At 44.1% G+C, this 13167-nt stretch overlaps 1 non-coding gene across 1 annotated transcript; it reads right to left on the reverse strand.

The window, feature by feature from the left end:
• Positions 1–11569: 11569 nt before the first annotated feature.
• Positions 11570–11632, reverse strand: LOC120963697 (small nucleolar RNA snoR101). Its single transcript, XR_005755446.1, has one exon. It is a non-coding gene; the product is annotated as a small nucleolar RNA snoR101 (small nucleolar RNA).
• Between the last annotated feature and the right edge of the window lie 1535 nt (positions 11633–13167).

Consider the following 13167-nt stretch of genomic DNA (forward strand, 5'->3'; position numbering starts at 1 on the left):
CGAATCACTTGGTACTTGCGAACCGTGCCTCATGGGCAAGATGACTAAAACGCTGTTCTCCGGAACTATGGAGAGTGCAACAGATTTGTTGGAAATCATACATACAGATGTATGTGGTCCGATGAATGTTGAGGCTCGTGGCGGATATCGTTATTTTCTCACCTTGACAGATGATTTAAGCAGATATGGGTATATCTACTTAATGAAACATAAGTCTGAAACATTTGAAAAGTTCAAAGAATTTCAGAGTGAAGTTGAAAATCATCGTAACAAGAAAATAAAGTTTCTACGATCTGATCGTGGAGGAGAATATTTGAGTTACGAGTTTGGTCTTCATTTGAAACAATGCGGAATAGTTTCGCAACTCACGCCACCCGGAACACCACAGCGTAATGGTGTGTCCGAACATCGTAATCGTACTTTACTAGATATGGTGCGATCTATGATGTCTCTTACTGATTTACCGCTATCGTTTTGGGGTTATGCTTTAGAGACGGCTGCATTCACGTTAAATAGGGCACCATCAAAATCCGTTGAGACGACGCCTTATGAACTGTGGTTTGGCAAGAAACCAAAGTTGTCATTTCTTAAAGTTTGGGGCTGCGATGCTTATGTGAAAAAGCTTCAACCTGATAAGCTCGAACCCAAATCGGAGAAATGTGTCTTCATAGGATACCCAAAGGAGACTGTTGGGTACACCTTCTATCACAGATCCGAAGGCAAGACATTCGTTGCTAAGAATGGATCCTTTCTAGAGAAGGAGTTTCTCTCGAAAGAAGTGAGTGGGAGAAAAGTAGAACTTGATGAGGTAACTGTACCTGCTCCCTTATTGGAAAGTAGTTCATCACAGAAACCGGTTCCTGTGACGCCTACACCAATTAGTGAGGAAGTTAATGATGATGATCATGGAACTTCAGATCAAGTTGTTACTGAACCTTGTAGGTCAACCAGAGTAAGATCCGCACCAGAGTGGTACGGTAATCCTGTTCTGGAGGTTATGTTACTAGACCATGACGAACCTACAAACTATGAAGAAGCGATGGTGAGCCCAGATTCCGCAAAGTGGCATGAGGCCATGAAATCTGAGATGGGATCCATGTATGAGAACAAAGTGTGGACTTTGGTTGACTTGCCCGATGATCGGCAAGCCATTGAAAATAAATGGATCTTCAAGAAGAAGACTGACGCTGACGGTAATGTTACTGTCTATAAAGCTCGACTTGTTGCGAAAGGTTTTCGACAAGTTCAAGGGATTGACTACGATGAGACCTTCTCACCCGTAGTGATGCTGAAGTCTGTCCGAATCATGTTAGCAATTGCCGCATTTTATGATTATGAAATTTGGCAAATGGATGTCAAAACTGCATTCCTGAATGGATTTCTGGAAGAAGAGTTGTATATGATGCAACCGGAAGGTTTTGTCGATCCAAAGGGAGCTAACAAAGTGTGCAAGCTCCAGCGATCCATTTATGGACTGGTGCAAGCCTCTCGGAGTTGGAATAAACGCTTTGATAGTGTGATCAAAGCATTTGGTTTTGTACAGACTTTTGGAGAAGCCTGTATTTACAAGAAAGTGAGTGGGAGCTCTGTAGCATTTCTGATATTATATGTGGATGACATATTACTGATTGGAAATGATATAGAATTTCTGGATAGCATAAAGGGATACTTGAATAAGAGTTTTTCAATGAAAGACCTCGGTGAAGCTGCTTATATATTGGGCATCAAGATCTATAGAGATAGATCAAGACGCTTAATTGGACTTTCACAAAGCACATACCTTGACAAAGTTTTGAAGAAGTTCAAAATGGATCAAGCAGAGAAAGGGTTCTTGCCTGTGTTACAAGGTGTGAAGTTGAGTAAGACTCAATGCCCGACCACTGCAGAAGATAGAGAGAAAATGAAAGATGTTCCCTATGCTTCAGCCATAGGCTCTATCATCTATGCAATGCTGTGTACCAGACCTGATGTGTGCCTTGCTATAAGTCTAGCAGGGAGGTACCAAAGTAATCCAGGAGTGGATCACTGGACAGCGGTCAAGAATATCCTGAAATATCTGAAAATGACTAAGGATATGTTTCTCGTTTATGGGGGTGACAAAGAGCTAGTCGTAAATGGTTACGTCGATGCAAGCTTTGACACTGATCTGGACGATTCTAAATCGCAAACCGGATACGTGTTTACATTGAATGGTGGAGCTGTCAAGTTGGTGCAGTTCTAAACAAAGCGTCGTGGCGGGATCTACGTGTGAAGCGGAGTACATAGCTGCTTCGGAAGCAGCAAATGAAGGAGTCTGGATGAAGGAGTTCATATCCGATCTAGGTGTCATACCTAGTGCATCGGGTCCAATGAAAATCTTTTGTGACAATACTGGTGCAATTGCCTTGACAAAGGAATCCAGATTTCACAAGAGAACCAAGCACATCAAGAGACGCTTCAATTCCATCCAGGATTTAGTCCAGGTGGGAGACATAGAAATTTGCAAGATACATACGGATCTGAATGTTGCAGACCCGTTGACTAAGCCTCTTCCACGAGCAAAACATGATCAACACCAAGGCTCCATGGGTGTTAGAATCATTACTGTGTAATCTAGATTATTGACTCTAGTGCAAGTGGGAGACTGAAGGAAATATGCCCTAGAGGCAATAATAAAGTTATTATTTATTTCCTTATATCATGATAAATGTTTATTATTCATGCTAGAATTGTATTAACCGGAAGCATAATACTTGTGTGAATACATAGACAAACAGAGTGTCACTAGTATGCCTCTACTTGACTAGCTCGTTGATCAAAGATGGTTATGTTTCCTAGCCATTGACATGAGTTGTCATTTTATTAATGGGATCACATCAGTAGGAGAATGATGTGATTGACTTGACCCATTCCATTAGCTTAGCACTCGATCGTTTAGTATGTTGCTATTGCTTTCTTCATGACTTATACATGTTCCTATGACTATGAGATTGTGCAACTCCCGTTTACCGGAGGAACGCTTTGTGTGCTACCAAACGTCACATCATAACTGGGTGATTATAAAGGTGCTCTACAGGTGTCTCCGAAGGTACTTGTTGGGTTGGCGTATTTCGAGATTAGGATTTGTCACTCCGATTGTCGGAGAGGTATCTCTGGGCCCTCTCGGTAATGCACATCACTTAAGCCTTGCAAGCATTGCAACTAATGAGTTAGTTACAGGATGATGTATTACGGAACGAGTAAAGAGACTTGTCGGTAACGAGATTGAACTAGGTATTGAGATACCAACGATCGAATCTCGGGTAGGTAACATACCGATGACAAAGGGAACAACGTATGTTGTTATGCGGTCTGACCGATAAAGATCTTTGTAGAATATGTGGGAGCCAATATGAGCATCCAGGTTCCGCTATTGGTTATTGACCGGAGACGTGTCTCGGTCATGTCTGCATAGTTCTCGAACCCGTAGGGTCCGCACGCTTAACGTTTCGATGACAGTTATATTATGAGTTTATATGTTTTGATGTACCGAAGGTTGTTCGGAGTCCCGGATGTGATCACGGACATGACGAGGAGTCTCGAAATGGTCGAGACATGAAGATTGATATATTGGAAGCCTATGTTTGGATATCGGAAGTGTTCCGGGTGAAATCGGGATTTTACCGGAGTACCGGGAGGTTGCCGGAACCCCCCGGGGGCTTAATGGGCCATAGTGGGCATTAGTGGAGAAGAGGAGAGGCGGCAAGGGTAGGGCCGCGCGCCCCTCCCCCCTAGTCCGAATAGGACAAGGAGAGGGGGCGGCGCCCCCCTTTCCTTCCTCTCTCCCTCCTCTTTCCCCCTCCACTCCTAATCCAACAAGGAAAAGGGAGGGAGTCCTACTCCCGGTGGGAGTAGGACTCCTCCCTGCGCGCCCCCTCCTGGCCGGCCGCACCTCCCCCATTGCTCCTTTATATACAGGGGCAGGGGGTACCCTAGACACAACAATTGATCGTTTGATCTTTTAGCCGTGTGCGGTGCCCCCCTCCACCATAGTCCACCTCGATAATACTGTAGCGGTGCTTAGGCGAAGCCCTGCATTGGTAGAACATCATCATCGTCACCATGCCGTCGTGCTGACGAAACTCTCCCTCAACACTCGGCTGGATCGGAGTTCGAGGGACGTCATCGGGCTGAACGTGTGCTGAACTCGGAGGTGCCATGCGTTCGGTACTTGATCGGTCGGATCGTGAAGACGTACGACTACATCAACCGCGTTGTGCTAACGCTTCCGCTTTCGGTCTACGAGGGTACGTGGACAACACTCTCCCCTCTCGTTGCTATGCATCACCATAATCTTGCGTGTGCGTAGGAATTTTTTTGAAATTACTACGTTCGCCAACACTTCTGGCGTTACCAAATCACAAATTTGATGTGGCACATGTGCATCGCAAATTAACCGGGCATCCCCGACCCCACGGAGGTTCATCTAGTACGAAGTAGTACTGTGCCTCCCCATACACACTTTGAGTCGGTGGGAGGGGGCATCTCACCAAGGAGTATTGTAAGACTGACCAAGAAGAATCACCACCTTGGTCGTATAACCTCTCTTGTTTGTTGGGTCAAAGTCATGCATTGACGTTCCACACGCGGCCCCACAAAATAGGCTAGCTTGTCACCGATAACCACACGAGGGAGTGCCTGAAGACAACCACTGCGTGCATGTGGCCCAAACATATGTATGAAGTGTCATGTGGTGTTTGAATATACCCAATGCACAACTTTGATGTGGCCGCGTGATGGCAGCTGGAACTAAGTCGGTATTTCCCCGGAGAGGGAGGGATGATGTAGCACAGCGACGGTAGAGTATTTCCCTGAGTTATGAAACCAAGGTATCTAACTAGTAGGAGAACCAAGCAACACAACGTAAACAGTACCTGCACACAAACAACAACACCTCACAACCCGACGAGTTAAAGGGGTTGTCAATCCCTTCCGGGGTACGGCTCCTCAAGATAGGCAAGTGGACGTGAGGTAAATTGTAGTAGATTGAAATAATATATCGCACATAAAATGAAGTGTAGCAAGATATTTTTGTAGTTTTGGTTTAATATATCTGAATAAAAATGCAAAGGAAAAGTAAACCGTAAGGCAAATATATGAGAAGAAAGACCCGGGGGCCGTAGGTTTCACTAGTGGCTTCTCTCGAGAAAAATAGCAAACGGTGGGTAAACAAATTACTGTTGGGCAATTGATAGAACTTCAAATAATTATGACGATATCCAGGCAATGATCATTACATAGGCATCACGTCCAAGATTAGTAGACCGACTCCTGCCCGCATCTACTACTATTACTCCACACATCAACCGCTATCCAGCATGCATCTAGTGTATTAAGTTCATGAAAAAATGGACTAATGCAATAAGAATGATGACATGATGTAGACAAGACCCCTTTATCTATATGGCGGTAGATATAGATCTCGTCTTTTTATCCTTAATAGCAATGATACATACGTGTCGGTTCCCCTTCTGTCACTGGGATCAAGCACCGTAGGATCGAACCCACTACCGGGCACCTCTTCCCATTGCAAGATAAATAGATCAAGTTGTCCAAACAAAACCCAAATATCGGAGAAGAAATACGAGGCTATAAGAGATCATGCATATAAGAGATCAAAGAAACTCAAATAACTTTCATGGATATAAAAAGATATGACTGATCATAAACTCAAAGTTCATCAGATCCCAACAAACACACCGCAAAATAGTTACATCATATGGATCTCCAAGAGACCATTGTATTGAGAATTCAGCGAGAGAGAGAGAGAGAGAGACAGAGCCATCTAGCTACTAACTATGGACCCGAAGGTCTACAAAGAACTACTCACGCATCATCGAAGAGGCACCAATGGAAGTGGTGAACCCCTCCGTGATGGTGTCTAGATTGGATCTGGTGGTTCTGGACTCTGCGGCGGCTGGATGAATATTTCGACGCTGCTTCTAGGGTTTCTGGAATATTGGGGTATTTATAGAGCAAAGAGGCGGTCCGGGGGGCACCCGAGGTGGGCACAACCCACCAGGGCGCGCCTGGGCCTCCTGGCGTGCCCTGGTGGGTTGTGCCCCCCTCGGGGCACCCCCCAGGTGCATCCAGGGCCCATTGCCTTCCTTCTGGCCCATAAAAAATCATCGTGGAGTTTCGTGGCATTTCGACTCCGTTTGATATTGATTTCCTGCGATGTAAAAAACATAGAAAAAACAACTACTGGCACTTGGCACTATGTCAATAGGTTAGTACCAAAAAATGATATAAAATGACTATAAAATGATTATAAAAATCCAAGATTGATAATAAAACAACATGGAACAATCAAAAATTATAGATACGTTGGAGACGTATCACCGCGTGCTTTTGGAACCGGAAAGTCCCCACACAAAGCGAGGGTTCACGACGCATATATATATATATATAGTGTGGGTCTATTCTAATAACACCCTTAAGAGTCTTATTCTACTAACACTTTCTTATTCTGCTAACACCCCACGCCCACCCCGAACCTACAAACTAACCACGCAAAAGGAATCGGCCGAATTGCCCCGTCCACTCCTCAAGCCAGCCCACTCCTCTCTCCTCCGCGTGTTCCCCACGACCTCCTCCTGCCAGCGCGCCGTCGCACCACCTCCCTCCCGCCCTGCGCCGCCTTGCCGCCTCCCTCCTCCCGCTCCGCGCCGCCTCCCTTCCTCGCCGCCGCACCGCCTTCCTCCCCGCGCCGCTTCCCTCCCTGCGCCGCGCCCCACCGTCGCACTGCTCCCTTCTGCGCGTGGTGACCGGGTGGGAGGACCGGCGAGCGCCACCACTTCCCCTCCGCCCCTGTCTCCGCGGGCCTCCCGATGCTCCCTCCCCGTGCCTTGGTGGCGCCCCGGGAACGAATCCGGTCGTCCGTGGCCCGAATCTAAGTGTGGGCGCGTGGACCGAGGTGGAGCGGCGGCGGAGAATCTTACCCAGCCTCTCCCCCACCTCCAAGATTTGCCGGCCCGGCCCCCCGTCGGCCAGCGTGCCACATTCACCATCCAGATCTGCGAGACAACCCCGACCACCCTGACCTCCCTCTCCAGCTATCTCCTTCAGCACTGGTGCACATGGTTTGCGGCCGCACTGCACCTCAATGGCCGCTGCACTGCACGTCGAGGGCCGCTGCACTGCACACCCACACGCCAGGAGGTCAGGGGCGCTGGCAGTGGCCGAATCTGGATATGCAAAAAGGGGAGGCGCTGAGCTCCTAGCAGCCGACAGTATGGCCTCCTCCGCCCACGGAGAGCATGACAGGCGACAGGCTCAGGATGACCCAGTGCAGCTCATTGGCTTGTTGCGTGTAGCTCTCCTACTGATGTTTGTGCAGCTCGCAGAGCGTTTGTTGCAGTCCACCTATGCACGTGGTGTGCAGTGCCGCCAAAGGAGCAGGCAAACATGCCGCCGAAGGAGCAAGCAAACAGTACCGAAAAGCATGACCTCCTAGGTACACCGCGCCGCCCAACTAGTCCTCTCTTCCTTCCCGGTACCCACCTCACTCCCCTTCTCCAATGAGAGCTAGTGTGAGCATCTTGTTGACTTTGTTGGTCAGTACAACGCATGCGTGCCTCAGGTGGTATATTTTGGTCACCAAACGACTACTCTGCAATTCGACACACGCTCAATTTCCCGTTTGTGAAACAAATTTTTAGTGCAGTTTTGCTATTCTCTATTCTTGTGTTTCAGGTCTTGCAGTTCGTCAGCGAGGAACATTGTAGTACTCTAGTGGAGGATGAGGGTAGTGGGGCAGTGCGGGCATTCAGTTCAGCAGGATCTCTGTACTGGATTGCATTTTTGTCGATCGTTGTTCCTCCGCAGGCTCCCAGATGACGATGGCACACTCGGGTCAACAGGGACCCCCTGATTGATTTGGATTTCTCTTTGTAAAGGAGTCATTTATAAAGATTACATGTTCCTATTTGTGCACTGCAGTTGGGTTGCAGCCTTGCAGTCCATGCACCCGACGTGTAAAGTCCTGTGGTTTTGCAGTTCGCCGGGGGACTACAGAAGGATTTTTTAAAGTTTACTTTTTTATTGAATGTGTGAGAAAAAAAATAAAAATTGAAAAATAGATGCAGTCTGTTGATGCAATGCTTGCGGTTTGCGGTGCGTGAAGTTCACTAATGTCGATAGCGTAGTCTCAGACGCGTTTTAAAAAGGTTAGAAAAAGGACAAAAATGTCATGCAGTTTGCTTCGATTTGTGTCGTGGTTCACTTTGCCCTCATGTGAAGGGCACTCCTTCCGTGTGGTGTCGTGTGTTAAAAAACAGTAAAAATTGCATCGGCACTTGCAGTGCACTTCGTCGTCGTGTGAAGTTCCCTGTGTCGCCATTGCAATGCGGTTGCCCGTCTTTTTAGAAGTAAAACGTGAGTGCGGTCGTGTACAAATCATGCAGTCCGCTTACACGTTTGATGTAGTGCCCTTTTTAGTCTGTAGAAGTGCGTTTTCCTATCTCAAAGAAGCTCGCTTTTCATTATATGTAGTTCACTCGCTCAGTCCCCGCGGTCCACTCGCCCGGTCTACGCACGTAAAAATAAAGAGTTTGTAAAAAACTCACGCGGTTCATTTTCGGTAGTGTCGCGACCCATTTACGGTGGTCTCGAGGTTCACTTTTCATAGTATTGCGGTTCACCAATGCTTGACATGAAGTGCACTCCACCTCATTTGGAAAAATTTACGTCCCACAAAAAAAACATGCAGTGCACTTGTCCGTCTGATGAAGTGCGGTTTTTAGTCTAAAGCAGTGCGGTTTGCTACCTCGTTTGGAAAAATTTACATCCCACAAAAAAGAAATCATGCCATGCACTTGTCCGTCTGATGAAGTGCGTTTTTATTCTAATGCAGTGCGGTTTGCTGTCTGATGCAGTATACACGACGATTTGGGTATCGCGAAAAACAGAGTCTCCGTCTTTCGGTAAATTCAAAATTTCTCTTAAACCGTAAGGAATTAGAAAGCGTGTTCTACATGAAAAAGTTGCGCCTCGTTGATATCTTTCCAACGGCGTATAATTTGTATCATTCCGATCAGCGCTTTGTAAAAATTTCGCGAAAAACGGCCGCGGCCTCTCGTAGTTAGCCGCATGATTTTCAAAATTAACTAAAAACCGTAAGGAATCTCAAAAACATTTCAACATATGAAAGTTGCGCCTCGTCCATAGCTTTTCAACGGTATATTACATGCCTTTTTTGACAAACAGTTAAAAAATTGGAGCAAAAACAGTGCCGAAAATTTTAACTTTTTTGAAAAACAGAATTTTGCGATTTAGTAAATTTGAAACTGCTCTTAAACCGTAATGATTTAGAGAAAATAATAGATATAAAAAAGATGTGCCTCCGTGATATCTTTCCAACGGTGTATCATGTGCTTCATTCCGACGAGTGGTTTAGAAAAACCGTGAAAAAACGCTCGCTGCCACTCATCACACGCCACACCATTTTCAAAACTGCTCTTAAACCGTGAGGAATCTCGGAAAGTGTTCAACATGACGAAGTTGCGCCTAATCCATAGCTTCTCAACGGTATATTACACGCCTCGTTCCGACAAACGGTTAAAAAACTAGAGTAAAAAAAGTATCAAAAAACACAACATGCAGTTTTTTTTGCGACGGGAAGTTCACTCGCCTGAGTACTGCAGCACACTTGGTTCAAATAATGACGTGCACTTGCGTTAAGCGTGCAGTGCAGAAGTGTTATCAGAATAGTTATTCTGCTAATATTAGCATAATAGACCGGCTGTATATATATCGTTGGAAAGCTCTTGACATCTACATTACAAATATATGGGAATTTTTTGCAAAATCATCACGGTTTAAGAGGAATTTAGAAAAAAAATGTTTTTTTCAAAATCGAAAACGTGAACCGTATTTTGGACTTAATTTTCAAATGGTTTGTCGGAATTGAGCAAATAAGATGGCGTTGGAAAGCTGGTGAAAATCCGCTCCTTCCATATATCTAACGTTTTTTCAAATTCTATACGATTTAAAGGTAATTTGAAAAACGGTGAAATTTTGGGCGAAATGCATTTTCTCGTTTTTTTGCAAACGGTTTATCGGATTGACGCAAATGATATGGCGTTGGAAAGCTATGGAAAATGCGCAACTTTTTTGTATAGAATTTTTTTCTAATTCCTTACGGTTTGAACTCGATTTGGAATATAGTCAAATTTGATTTCGAACGCGTTTTTTTTAAAGTTTGTCGAAATGGGGCAAATAATATACCGTTAGAAAGATATCAAAATGCGAAACTTAGTCATGTTTAACGCTTTCCCAAATTCACAACCGTTGAAGAGTAATTTAAAATACGGTGAGACCCATCGTGTTGTTTTCTCGTTAGAAAAAACAGAGTACTTGTACTGATCTTTTGTGTGTGTTTGTACTGATGTATTATTCATAGAGTAATTTTGAATACGGCGAAGCCTGTCGTATTCTTTTTTCCGTTCCGGAAACAAAGTACTCGAACTGATCTCCGTATGGATTTGTACTAAGCACGTTTTCACAAATTGAACTTTTACTTTGTTTTTTGGGTATGGTTTTCCTCTTAACGTTTCAATGGTTTACGGTAGCATTGCCCGTGTACTTACATAGTTTATATCGTCGAACTGAATGATATTTTATTCAAAAAGAAAATGTTTTGTTTGTTTCTTTTTTTTAAACTCAACATTTTTTTACAACGATGTTCTAAACTTCTCTCATTTTACGACTTGTACTTTTACCATTTGAATTTCCATGGGGTTTCTTTTTTTTGCTTGAACTTTTACAATTTGAATTTCTGCCATTTCTTTTATTCCGAACGGACCACCTTTTTTTAACTCGTACTGATCAATATGTTTAATTCAAACCATTTTTCATTTCATCATCTGACAGAAATTGTTTCCACACATATAATACATGTACATAAATCATATTATCCATAGCACAAAAATCATCGGCCTATTCTTGTACATAACTTTTCAAGTACCCACATGAATACATGTACTTCCTGTACCAAATGTAACATTGGCAGAGCTACTAGTCTAGCTACACGCTATAGGAGCAGCCGATCATGCTCCTTTTTTGACCCATCTTCCTGTTCAAAAAAATGAAAACATCAATCAATTAAATAGGTTGCACCTAGGTCGTGTGTGTGCACTGTGTAGAACATCCAGCCGTTACAAACTACAACTTATATCCTACTGACTAGCAGCTCTTGTACACCGAGACATGGAAAAAATGCAGCAAATGACTTGATCAATGACAGTAATATATAATGACTTGATCAATGGCAGTAATATATAATGACAACTTATTTTGAATTTTAATAGTAGAAGCAAAGTGGAAGAGATTGATATTAGAGTGTCATTGACGCACGCAGAGGACTACCATTGGCGCTCAACTTGGACGGCTGCCAGCAACCGTTGTGGACGGGCCGGTGGTGGTGCGGTCCAACCAGAGGAGGTTGGTGGCTGTGCGACACATTGCCTGGACGACACATAAGAATTGAACTGAACGGATTTTAGATATTGAACTGAACCGAAAGAAAAACTTGACATCAGACATACATTTCTACATCAGGATTGATATAGTGTCAATATTAACTTACCTGAAGTTCAGGGATCAAGTGTAAGACATCATATGCACTTAAGAATCACAAAAGGCTTGCAAACTCCGAGCTTGTACTCTCACTAATAATCAATAGGACTCTCATGTTTCTTGAGCACAGATCAACGAAAAACACCCAAAAACAAAATCTCTACTGTTTGCAAATGTTCCATAGAATATCTTATCATGAATGGACTGGTGAACTTACAAAGGATTTGTTTCCAGCGACCTTCCCGGTGGTTCAGGTTTTTTTATTTCTTGAGCCCTAATTTTTTAGCTTGCCCGACATCTAAACATGAACTACACGATACACACTTTTTTCCATCTTGCACATTGTATCCTGAACATAAATGAAATGAGAGAGGGGGGAGAGAATTTACAAGGAACACACCCTAACAAATGAATGTGTAGCGACCAGACCTCAAACAGTATGATCTCTGTGCATCAGTGTCATCCCTGGACCGGTAATGCTGACACGCACAGTACTTGAAGGATTTATAACAGAGTAGCAATCACACACTTATTACATCGAATATCTCAAAAGAGAACTTGTTACAATAAATATGGCTTAAGGCCATCTAATACGATAACAACGGAAGGCTTGGATGATAAAGTGAGTCCATCAACTCCAACGGCATCACTGAGTGAAAGACCACGACCTAAGGCTCATTACTCGTCGTCTGAAACGTCTGCAACATGATACGTTGCAGCCCGAAAACGGGTCAGCACATGGAATATGCTGGCAATGTATCACAAGAGAGTAATGAACAGAATAAAGCTATCACTATATGCATATATGGCTGGTGGAGGCTGTATGGTTAATATGTTTTGCGAAAAGCCAATTTTTCCCTACAACAAAGGAATATATTTTATTTAACTACAAAGTAGGTTGAAAACATTGAGAATGGTAAACCCCATCTCAATCCCAATTAAAAGGTAATTAATAACCCCGACAAAATTAATTTAGAGTGATGAAATCCACATGATAATCCAAGAACCAGATACTCAAGATGTCCATAACCGGGTAAACGGCTAACCATGATTAGTTTGTACACTCTGCAGAGGTTTGTGCACTTTTCCCCACAAGATTCGATCTCCTCCGTTGGATTTCTCGCACTACATAATGTTTGAGAAACGGATGACCGAGACACAGTCTTTCCGAAGAGGTCCCCTTAACCGATAGATAGGCCTGTACACCTAGAATCCCCTACATCTGCTAGCCCATCATGGAAAGGTTTTCCACAACTTACTCAACTATGCCAGAGCCCATAATGGCATGTGGCTGCACATGGAAGTTTCTAGCATGAATAATCTTATGATCCCATTGAGTCTGGGTGGCAGTCCATAGGAGAATCACACGGTACCCCGGGATTTCCAAAAATACAGGCAATCACTGGATTCCCCAGGTGCCTCAATCCACCCAGATGTGTATTAAAGTTGCCACCTTAAGTTAACCATTAATTAACAATACTCACATCTGTCATGAATGCGCTCAAACCCAATCCACGTCTACGAGCATAGCATAGCAATATAAGCAACGTAGAAGTAACTCCCATAGGTTTG

Source organism: Aegilops tauschii, chromosome 4 (assembly GCF_002575655.3).
Source record: "Aegilops tauschii subsp. strangulata cultivar AL8/78 chromosome 4, Aet v6.0, whole genome shotgun sequence".
NCBI classification, from domain to species: Eukaryota; Viridiplantae; Streptophyta; class Magnoliopsida; order Poales; family Poaceae; genus Aegilops; species Aegilops tauschii.